This window comes from Dendrobates tinctorius, unplaced genomic scaffold (assembly GCF_039654945.1).
Source record: "Dendrobates tinctorius isolate UK_male_01 unplaced genomic scaffold, ASM3965494v1 ptg000116l, whole genome shotgun sequence".
NCBI lineage: Eukaryota > Metazoa > Chordata > Amphibia > Anura > Dendrobatidae > Dendrobates > Dendrobates tinctorius.
The window spans coordinates 47,837,015-47,849,713 of NW_027361784.1; positions in this window are offsets into that span (position 1 = coordinate 47,837,015).

Here is a 12,699-nt window from a genome sequence, read left to right on the forward strand (position 1 = left end):
GTTACAGTATGTGGTACAGAGACTTGGCGGTTACAGTATATGGTCCAGAGACTTAGGGGGGGTTACAGTGTATGGTACAGAGGCTTGGGGGTTACAGTATATGGTACAGAGGCTTGGGGGTTACAGTATATGGTCAAGGGACTTGGTGGTTACAGTATATGGTCAAGAGGCTTGGGGGTTACAGTATATGGTCAAGAGACTTGGTGGTTACAGTATATGGTACAGAGGCTTGGGGGTTACAGTATATGGTCAAGAGGCTTGGTGGTTACAGTATATGGTCAAGAGGCTTGGGGGTTACAGTATATGGTCAAGGGACTTGGTGGTTACAGTATATTGTCCAGAGACTTGGTGGTTACAATATATGGTACAGAGGCTTGGCGGTTACAGTATGTGGTACAGAGGCTTGGCGGTTACAGTGTATGGTACAGAGACTTGGGGGTTACAGTGTATGGTACAGAGGCTTGGGGGTTACAGTATATGGTCAAGGGACTTGGTGGTTACAGTATTTGGTCCAGAGACTTTTGGGTTACATTATATGGTAGAGAGACTTGGGGGTTACAATATATGGTACAGAGGCTTGGCAGTTACAGTATATGGTACAGAGACTTGGGGGTTACAGTATATGGTACAGAGACTTGGGGGTTACAGTATATGGTACATAGACTTGGGGGTTAAAGTGTATGGTACAGAGGCTTGGGGGTTACAGTATATGGTCCAGAGACTTGGGGGCTACAGATATGGTAGAGAGACTTGGTGGTTACAATATATGGTCCAGAGACTTGGTGGTTACAGTATGTGGTACAGAGGCTTGGTGGTTACAGTATATGGTACAGAGGCTTGGTGGTTACAGTATATGGTCCAGAGGCTTGGTGGTTACAGTATATGGTACAGAGGCTTGGTGGTTACAATATATGGTCCAGAGACTTGGTGGTTACAGTATATCGTCCAGAGACTTGGTGGTTACAGTATATCGTCCAGAGACTTGGTGGTTACAGTATATCGTCCAGAGACTTGGTGGTTACAGTATATGGTACAGAGGCTTGGGGGTTACAGTATATGGTGCAGAGGCTTGGTGGTTACAGTATATGGTACAGAGGCTTGGTGGTTACAATATATGGTCCAGAGACTTGGTGGTTACAGTATATCGTCCAGAGACTTGGTGGTTACAGTATATGGTACAGAGGCTTGGTGGTTACAATATATGGTCCAGAGACTTGGTGGTTACAGTATGTGGTACAGAGACTTGGTGGTTACAGTATATGGTGCAGAGGCTTGGTGGTTACAGTATATGGTACAGAGGCTTGGTGGTTACAATATATGGTCCAGAGACTTGGTGGTTACAGTATATCGTCCAGAGACTTGGTGGTTACAGTATATGGTACAGAGGCTTGGGGGTGACAATATATGAATACTTAGTCTGAGTGCTATCTGTGCAGGGGGCACCATGGGCATTAAGGCGTTAATTCATCAAAAGTGATGTTTTTTGTGCGCTGGAGATCGTTGGCCAGAGACGAGCCCTTGTTCCTGAATTTGGCGCATCTTTCAGCTCCCATGCAAGATATCTTTTCCAGTCAGTCCCTTTTTTGGTGTAAATTAGGATGAATTTGTCAGTCACACTCAGCCATGACACACACTTTTTAAAATAATGGTGGACCTGGATGCATCTGACATAAAAACGCCAACATTTTTATATATTTTTTTTTGTGTACAATTTTGAGTTTCGCACAAATTTGTGCAACATTTCAAGCAGTTTTACACCAGAAAATGAAGTGGGGCTTTAGTACACTGTGCCAGAGGATGCCCGTATTCGCTGTTTGGATGAAAGCAGTTTTCCTTGACACACATTCATGTCTCAGCTTCATCCCCACTAGGGGGCAGCCTATGACTAGATGTATATCTGCACAATAGTCTGAGGTTACATAAGGCCTTGCAGGGACACTGATGATCCCCACAGGACGTCCCCTGCGACAGATGATGCTTCAGACCCTCATGTATCAGGACATTGCTATGGTAATTGTGTAATCCATCACAGCACTCTCTACACCAAATCACTCATCATGGACGCGGCACTATCTGATCTGGCAGCACTCGCCATGTCTGAGCCTTGTAATGTATCCACCATAGTATGGCGTGAACCTAGCGGCTCATTGTGTAATTAGCACACACAATATGGTTATGGCTCCAGTAACATTCATTGGATTCTTTCCTAAGGGGTATGTGGTCATCTGTGATCACCATTTTGTTTTTGGCTTTTTTCTAAAAAGTCCAAAGTTTTGAGCTGCTCTAAGTCTGGGGATAATTGTCTTTATCAGCTGCCATCAATCTTTAGGTTTCTAGCTTCAAATCCTGTGTAATTAAATGCACGTGTCATGTAGTCACCACTAGAGGGAGCTCAGGGGCTTGCTGAATACTGTTTTCTACACACCTCTCCGGGCTTCGGCACCATCTCTCTCTGTTCCTCTGCAGATTAGATTATTGTGGCAGCCAACACTCTCCTCTGATGTCCTGCTCCAGGCCTTATCGGCTGGCTCAGGTGAAGGGACACTGCCTGAGTATTCAGGTAGTTGGTGTCCACACTGCTACTGTGTACTGCTTTGCCTAAAACTCTCTGACAAACATAGCTCTGCTACATTGCTGGGTATCTCTGCTACCCAACTGACCAGCTTTTCCTTGAACTTTTTTGACAGAATCTGGTTCTGTTTCATTGGTGAGTAACTCTACTATGTCTCTGAGCAGCTCTGCCTTGGACCTTGTAACAAACCCAGCTGTTACTTCTGATACTCCACTGGATATCTGTGCTATATCTATATACAATTCTACATTGGACTCTGTTACAAACTCAGCTCTACCTGATTCACCACTGCATTAGTTGTGCATTGGACTTTGTAACAAACCCAGCTGTTACTTCTGATAATGCGCTGGTATATACAGTTCTACATTGGACTCTGTTACAAACTCAGCTCTGCGTTATTCACAATTGTATTCGTTCTGCATTGGACTCTGTGACAATTCCAGGTGTGTTACTTCTGTTACTTTGCTGGGTAACTCTGCGTCGCTGTTTTTTTTTAATGCTAAGTTAATTCTGCTACGTTCTTCTCTGCTTACCCCTGGTCCTTGTCGCTGGGTCTCCTCTGTTTCCTTCTGGATAAGGACTCTGTTACATATTAATGTAATCTCTGCTTCATCGGTTCACTTGATTCCCATTTGCTCCTCCTGATGCCATTCTGCCCCTTCTGTTGTTCCTTCTGGATCTCCCTGCTGCACCAATGTCACCAGTTCGTGCTGGAAAACAACTGCTCAGCTGGACCAAGGGCTTTGATGGTCCAACTCATCAGGTGAGACATAACACAACTGATATATTGTACTCAATAATATCACACTTTGCTGGAAGCTTAGTGAGACTCCTGACAGACAGAAGTTCATTTCTTAACTATTTACTTACAGGAGGATTTGGCATTTTCTGCAAATCACCCAAGAAAGCAGAAACACTTTCCCATCCCCATCCAGATATAAGGGTTCCATTATAAGCAGCAGTACCCAGGCCCTCGTGTCTGAGCGCACCCCTCTTTCACATATGGAAGCATAAATATTATTAATGTTTTATCCACCTGTCCTAGTTCTAGCTCTGTTCCAACTCTGCTGCATCAGTTTCCTCTCTTCCAGCTATTCTACATCTATCATTGCTGTTCCACCTCGACTACTTCAGTTTCCGCTGATCTAGTTATGTTACATTAGTCATTTTTGTCATTGCTACATCAGTATCTGCTGCTCCAGCTATGCTACATCCATCATTGCTGTTCCGTCTCAGTTACATCAGTATCTGCTGATCCAGCTACACTACTTTCGTCGCTCGTCACTGTTCCAGCTCTCTGCTAGATCAAATCCCGCTGTTCCAGCTCTGCTATATCCGTCATTGCTGTTCAAGCTCAAGTACATCAGTTTCCACTCTACATCTATCATTGCTGTTCCAGGTCAGCTACAGTGCTTTGAAGAAGTATTCATACCCTGTGAACTTTTTCAGATTTTGTCATGTTGCACCCACAAACTTAAATAGATTTTATTGAGATTTTATATGATACCAACACTAAATAGCAAGGTATTTGTGATGTGTAAAGGAAATGATACAAGGTTTTCTAATTATTTTAAAACTATAAATCTGCTAATTGTGACGTGCATTAGTATTCAGCCCCTGTAGTCTGATACCCCCCCCCAAATAAAAACTTCAGTGACCAATTGCTTCTAGAAGTCATAGAACCAGTAAATTGAGACCACCTGTGTAATGTATTCTCAGTGTAACTACAGTTGTTCTGTGAAGGTTTGTGTGAGACCATTAGGGAACATACAGTATTATGATAACCAAAGCGCCCACCAGACAGGTCGGGGATAAAGTTGTGGAGAAGAGTAAAGCAGGGTTAAGTTATAAAAAATAGCCCGAATTCTGAACATCTCACGGAGCACTGTTCAATCCATCATCCAAAAATGGAAGGCGTATGTCAGAACAGCAAACCAACAAGACATGGTCGTTCACCTAAACTGACAACCCAGCAAGGAGAGCACTAATTAGAGAAGCAGCTGAGAGGCCCATGGTCACACTGGAGTTGCTGCCAAGATCCACAGCTCAGATGGGAGATCTGTCCACAGGACAACTATTAGTCATATACGCCACAAATCTGGCCTTTATGAAAGAGAGGCAAGAAGAAGCCATTTTTGAAAGCGAGCCATTAGAAGTCCCCTTTGTAGTTTGCAAAAAGACATGAAGGGGACACAATGAGCATGTGGATGCAGAGACTTTGGTCAGATGGTGCCAAACGAGAACTTTTTGGGCTAAATGCAAAACGTTATGTGTGTTGGAAAACTAACACTGCACATCACCTTCATAACATCATCCCCTCCATCACACATGGTGGTGGCAGCATCATGCTGTGGGAGGCTTTTCTTTAGCAGGGACAGAGAAGCTAGTCAGAGTTGATGAGAAAATACATGGAAGCTAAATTCAGGGCGATCCTGGAGGAAAACCTGTTAGAGGCTATAAAAGACTTGAGACTGGATTGTAATTTAAACCTTCCAGCAGGACAACAGCCCTAACCATCCTGCCAGAGCTAAAATGTATGGTTTAGATCAGAGCATAGTTATGTGTATGAACAGCTCAGTCTCGGTCCAGACCGAAATCCCAGAATCTGTGACAAGATTTGAAAATTGCTGTTCACAGACGTCTCCATCCAATCTCACTGAGCGAGAGCGAGAGTGCAAAGAGGGAGCAAAATGTCTCCTCCAGATGTGCAAAGCTGGTAGAGACAGACCCCAAAAGACTGCAGCAGTAATTGCAGCTACAAAGTGTTAACTCAGGGGGCTGAATACAAATGCACCGCACAATTTTCAGATTTATTTTTTTTAAATATTTAGAAAACCCCATTTGTCATTTCCTTTATACATCACAAATATTTGCTACTTTGTGTTGGTAACACATAAAATCTCTATAATATACATTTAGGTTTGTGGGTGTATTGTAAAAAAAAATGTGGAAAAGTTCACGGAGTATGAATACTTTTTCAAGGCACTGTACATCAGTTTCCACTGTTCCAGCTAGGCTACATCTGTCTTTGCTATTCCATTTCAATTACATCAGTTTCCACTGTTCCAGCTATGCTATGTGCGTCATCTCTGGTCCAGCTCCCTGATACATCAGTTTCCATTGTTCCAGCTATGCTATGTGCGTCATCTCTGGTCCAGCTCTCTGCTACATCAGTTTCCACTGTTCCAGCTATGCTATGTGCGTCATCTCTGGTCCAGCTCTCTGCTAGATCAGTTTCTGCTGTTCCAGCTATGCTATGTGCGTCATCTCTGGTCCAGCTCTCTGCTACATCTGTTTCCACTGTTCCAGCTATGCTATGTGCGTCATCTCTGGTCCAGCTCCCTGCTACATCAGTTTCCACTGTTCAAACTATGCTATGTGCGTCATCTCTGGTCCAGCTCCCTGCTACATCAGTTTCCATTGTTCCAGCTATGCTATGTGCGTCATCTCTGGTCCAGCTCCCTGCTACATCAGTTTCCACTGTTCCAGCTATGCTATGTGCGTCATCTCTGGTCCAGCTCTCTGCTACATCAGTTTCCACTGTTCCATCTATGCTATGTGCGTCATCTCTGGTCCAGCTCCCTGCTACATCAGTTTCCACTGTTCCAGCTATGCTATGTGCATCATCTCTGGTCCAGCTCTCTGCTACATCAGTTTCCGCTGTTCCAGCTATGCTATGTGGGTCGCCCTCCTAGGGCCGTGGGGTACTCAGTACCGGTCCGGTGTCAGCGGGATGTGTCACAGTAGCGGTGACCTGGTCCGTGGCCCTGGGCACCCAATTAACAGGGGAAGTTAAATGGTGGAATGTAGTTAATGGAATAGTTCGTGACGCCACCTGTAGTGTTCGGCAAGTGAGATGTTAAGCCTACGCTGCGTGCAGATCCACTGGGACTGATGGTATGGTGCAGCAAAGATGTAAAAGCTCCCCACAGGTGGAGCTGTAGCCCCAGAGCAGTGTAGATGTAGGGGCAGAGGAGAGGCACAAGCGGTGTAGAAGCTGGTACCCAGATGTAGCAGTGCTGGGTGTGTTGGCGCAAGAATCAATGGAGGACACCAGGGCTTGTAGTTCCAAAGCTTTACTCACAGTCTGTAGTACACACAGGTGCCTGCCTCCGTGCCGTGTCCTCCGGGTCAGAGACTCAATCAACCTCCAGGCCAGATGGAATGCTCCCTTCCAACACTCCGCCAACATGTGCCTTTCTGAACGTCTCCTCTTATAGCGCCTTTAAGTGTGAAGTACTCCCAGTACTGTGTTACACTGGAGTGCCTCCTGACAGATGTTCCCAAGAACTCTACTTGTACGGCAGACAGCTGTAGCCTGCTCGGGGACTCCTTACTTCTGAGTCCATTAGTATCCATACAACCTCGGGGACCGGGCCCCGGCCTTGCACTTAGATCTTCTAGGCAGGGTTCTTCCTCTAACCCACATCCTCTGTTCCCTTTTACTCCTACGTTCCGTACTAGTCTTTCCTTCTTATGGAAGATCAGGTTTCAGTTCAATTTCTTTCTCCTTCTTTCCTTTCCTGTGCCAGCAGACCCAGGTCACTCAGGTCTGCTGCAACACCTCCTTCCTCCATCCCTCTCTCAGGGATCTTCTTCCCTCACTCCTCTCTGAGTGACTCTCCAACTGACTGACCTCAAATCCTAAACCTTCCCGCTCTTTTATGTATTCTAACTCCACCCGCCTCCCAGCACGTTTCATGTTCCAAGCAGGGAGCCACCAAAGGTGCTCTGCTACACTCCAAGCAGGGAGCCACCAAAGGTGCTCTGCTACACTCCAAGCAGGGAGCCACCAAAGGTGCTCTGCTACACTCCAAGCAGGGAGCCACCAAAGGTGCTCTGCTACACTCCAAGCAGGGAGCCGCAATGTGGCTTTGCTACACTACTTTGTGATGATGGGTGCAGGTGTTGGAGTGTGGTCAGGAGCCTCCAACTTACCTGGATGGTGGGGCACCACACCTCAGGAGGAGGTGCAGTACCTCTGTGGAGACTGAGCCTCAGGGGCGCCACACTATGTGCATCATCTCTGGTCCAGCTCCCTGCTACATCAGTTTCCACTGTTCCAGCTATGCTCTCTGCTAGATCAGTTTCCACTGTTCCAGCTATGCTATGTGCATCATCTCTGGTCCAGCTCTCTGCTACATCAGTGTCTGCTGTTCCAGCTATGCTATGTGCGTCGCTTCTGGTCCAGCTCTCTGCTAGATCAGTTTCCACTGCTCCAGCTATGCTATATGTGTCATCTCTAGTCCAACGCTCTGCTAGATCAGCTTCCACTGTTCCAGCTACCATACTTCCAGCATTGCTGTTGCAGCGCTCTGCTACATCAGTTTCCACTGTTCCAGCTCTGCTATACCAATTGCCATTGTTCTAACGCTGCATCTTGTGCTGCCATTGATCCTTCCCATCTGCCCTGCTGCATAAGACCTGCATCATCCATATCAGGGGCAATATAGAACATGGTAGCTGTCAGGCGATGTCACAGGTTTTGCATTAGCTTTCAGTTGCTGCTCTAGCTCAGAGTGCATGCTTATAGGAGGGACAGTCTGTCTAGCGGACAGCTGGGTGATATGTAGAGCTGACCTCTGGTGATATGGTGATACCCAACTATTATTCCAGATTGTTCTAGGTGCAACTCATGGATGCAGCAGGGTCTCCTTCCATGTCCTGGTCAGGGCTGTATCATGGCTGTAGAGCCCAGCTATTATATTACCAGGGCTTAGGCCAGTTCATCCCTACATCTCTATCACAGGAGCACATCCTGGCCCTGCCGCGGGTTTAATGACCTTTGGTCATTCTGAGATAGATGTACAGGGATCCATACATATTATGCGCCTGTGAAACTTTTATTAAAGAGCCATTAACCTATTTCTGTGCAGCAGGAGAACAATTTACTGCGGTCTTTCTATCATAAGGCTGACCCTGTTTTCTCTATTGAAGCATCTAATGAGCGAGTCCAAAGGTGATTGTGAAGGGAGGAGGAGGTGAGCTGTGACATCACTTATTATGAATGATAGATCCTTGTGTTATCAGCTGTATATAGAGGTGTTCAACATGATAGGCTATGGGTTGAACTAGATGGACTTAAAGTCTCCCTTCAACCTTAAATACTATGTTACTATGTTATGTGTTTTTGTACAGAAGGGGAAAAGAGGTGAGCTGTGACATCACTTATTGTGAATGGTGGATACGGTGTTATCTACTGTATACAGAGATGTTATCAGTCGTTGTACAGGAGTGGGAGGAAGTGAGCTGTGACTATTTGTGAATGGTGGATCCTGTATTATCTACTGTGTATAGAGGTGTTATCAGTCTTTGTACAGGTGGAGGAGGTGAGCTGTGATATCACCTATTGTGAATGGGGATCCTGTGTTATCTACTGTATATAGAGGTGTTATCAGTCATTGTAAAGGAGGAGGAGGTGTGCCGTCACATCACCTGTTGTGAATGGTGGACCCTGTGTTATCAGCCATTGTACAGGAGGAGGAGGTGAGCTGTGACATCACCTAGTGTGAATGGTGGACCCTGTGTTATCTACTGTATATAGAGGTGTTATCAGCCGTTGTACAGGAGGAGGAGGTGAGCTGTAACATTGCCTATTGTGATTGGTGGACCTTGTGTATAGAGGTATTACCTGTCATAGTTATCCTGCCTCTGCTGATGAGCCTGCTGAAAACTGTTTTTAAAAGTACAGAAGGTATGAGTCTAAAGGGCCCGTTACACTAAGCGATATCGCTAGCAATATCGCTATAACGTCACTGGTTTTTGTGACGTAGCAGTGATATTGCTAGCGATATCGCTATGTCTGATACTTACCTCCGACCGGCTCCCCCGCTGATTATCGCTGATCGCGCGAGAACGTCCTGGGCCGTTTCTTGTCGTCAACTTCCTGCTGGGCTTCCTGTGGAGAGACGAGTGACACGTGGACGCGGGTGGGAGGACGCAGGATCGCCTGGTGTGACAGGTAAGTAGCGACCCCCGACCCCAGCGATGTCGCTAGTGAGATCTGCCTGTGTGGCAGCTCACCAGCGATCCTGACCACGTCATATCGTGGTCGGGATCCCTGGTGCATCGCTAAGTGTAACGGAACCCTAAAATGTGTCCAGTGTGAAAACTGTAAGGAACGAAGAGGCAAAAACAATAAAGGAGACTAAAACATTTTGTTTAAGAAAAACTATTATATATTAAAAAAAGGCTAAAAATTAAAACCTGATGATATAATTTGCAGATTTCATGTCTGACATTGGAATAATAGTGATATATTAAGCACCTCCGGAGCATCGCCCGCGCTCCCCCATGATGCATTGCACCCTGTCAGGTGCAGAGCATCGGATCGCTGCTGGTTTTCAGCCCAGGAAGGATGTAGAAAATGTAAATAAGGAAACAGATTGTTCCCCGAGTCAAAGCCGCGTCTGTCGGAGACATTACTGAGCGCAGAAGGGACGGGGCGAATATAGGCGCTATAACAGGACAGGTCGTGGTGGCAGCAATGCCCCATGGAGCACACCGGACACCAAGAAGCACAAATAGCTGAAAGGAGCCGCGCTGCAATACCAGTCACAGCCTGTAGACGGAGGTGGCGCTGTTTTTCTTCAATCTAGTACCACCCATCCGCCGCTCACATAATAGAGGGGGGCACTGCCTCCCCCCAGCAGCTATCATTGAACCGCAGATACACGAGTAGACCCGCTGCGCCATGTTTATCCAGAAGGGGGAAGCACAGCTCAAAAAGAAAGAAAAACATCTGTAATGTGACCTTTACGACAACGCAGAAATGTCCGTCTGTTCGGTCCCAGGTGTCAGAATCAGGCGTGACTGGCACCAGAGGGGTTAACGGTTACAGTGAATTTCACTGCAAAATCCACATATTAAAGGCTCGCGGCAAGTCTCCCATCCGCTATAAAAATGGCAAGAAAAATGCAACTTTTGCCACAATTCTTAAAAAAAAAAAATCACCAAAGAATCCAGGTAATAAAAAATGTGTGAAAAAAACGTTACATGCGTGCTGCCGACGGACTTCTCTGATGGCGGCTTATCTTGACGAGAACCAAAGGATCGGCAATCCTAAATTGGACATTTTGGATCCTTCTGTCCCTGACATAATCTGCCAGATGAGAATTGTGAGGCACCAATACATACCAGGCTGTCAGTCGAGCTCGAGGACACCATCAATCTTGACCAGATCCTGAACTTGCTGAAGCCTCCACCATGCTTCACTGTGCCTGTACACCCTCATCATTGTGCTGCTCTCCAGTCCTTTGGGAACAAACTGTCTTCTGTTCCAGACCACTATTACTGTACATATTGTGACCTGCTGACCTTTCTGCACCCTGGTTCCCATGTTTTCGTGCATAGATGAGTCACTTGGCCTCATTTCCATGTGAAAAGGTTTGTTTTTTGTCCGTTATTTTACCATGAAGACCATTTCTGACCAAAGACTAGCTGGTCCCACTGGCTGCTGCCAGTTCTGAGCTGATGGCACTGCTGGACATCTTCCAGTTTTGAATGGAAGGAACATGATGTATCTTTCATCTGCTTTACTAGGTTTGCTTGGCCGACCCTTGCATCTATGGTCCTCAACATTCCCCATTTCTTGCTGCTTCTTCCCGAACTCCACATCTTGTAACTCCCGTCGGCTTTGATGTCTGTTTCCGGATGACACCTCGCTGATGCAGCATAATTGCCTTGCATCTTGTTGCTGTGCTCAGGCTTGCCATAGTGCCTGTCCTGTGACATAAAACTGTTTTCCACGACCTCACCTAGGTCGCAGAGTTTGTCTGTTCCTCACCCAGTTTTAAGCCTCCTACACAGCTGTTTCTGTTTCAGTTAATGACTGTGTTTCAACCTAAATATGAAAATGCTCATTATCACTTGTTTGCTATGATAGTTTATTTTTACCAATTAACTCTTCTATTTCTGGAAGTTTCTTACTTTGCCGTATGTTTTCCACACCTGCCTAAAACGTTTGTTGGTGTCACCTTAAAACTGAGCTCACTTCACACCAGATACTCTTTCTTTACCATTTACATGAGAGGGGGGGGGCAAATATTATCAATAATCAGAGTTTACAGCCGGGATTCCGACACCATAAACTCCATGGACGTTCCGATCAGCGCACGTGTCCGGTCACAAGGATTTAATGTCATCGCCTGACTCCCAATCTTGCAGGAGCCCCGGAGCCACCAGGGCGACATATATAGGATATCCTCATGACACGGGTAAGGTTTCCACACATGTCTGACTACTTAACATTCCACCACACCGCCCTCTGCAAACACTGAAGATTACTGGGCCTTACTGAGGAGAAAGAACCGGATCAGAGCGGAGCGAGCTCAAGGTGGGGGTCCGTAAGAGAATACCCCGGTGCCGACCGCCCTCACCCGGCTCCGCCATCATTCGGTTTACCCCATAAATGTCCTTTCTGTGACAGGTGGCCGCTCTGCAGACTCCTGCTCTGGACCACGCGGAGGAGACCCCAGAAGATTCTCCCCTAATTATCCTGCAACATATCCACCAATATATTAGGGCAATCGATCAGGGATTAAGAGATCAGTCAATTTCTACAAATCAAACAGCTGAATCCTCTGGTGATCAACAGATTCCTACAGATCCAGCAGCTGAATACCCTGGTGATCAGTTGATTCCTATAGACCCAGCAGCTGATTCCCTTGCCTATCAGTTGATTGCTACAGATCCTGCCGCTGAATCCCCCTGGTGATCAGTTGATTCCTACAGATCCAGCAGCTGACTCCCCTAGCGATCAGTTCATTCCTAGAGAACGAGTAGTTGAATCCCTCCAGCAATCAGTCGATTCCTACAGATCCAGTACCTGAATACTCTTTCAGTCAGTTCATTCCTACAGATCTAGCTGCTGAATTCACTGCTGATCAAGATTCCTACAGATCAAGTAGTTGAATCCCCTGGTGATCAGTCGATTCTTACAGATCCAGTAACTGAATCACCTGGAGATAAACCGATTCCTATAGATCCAGCAGCTGATGCCCCTGGTGATCAACAGATTAATAGATCCAAATGCTGAATTCTCTGGTGATCATAGACTCCTACAGATCTAGTGGCTGAATCCACTGTTGATCAGTTGATTTTTGCAGAACCAGCATCTGCTTCCTCCC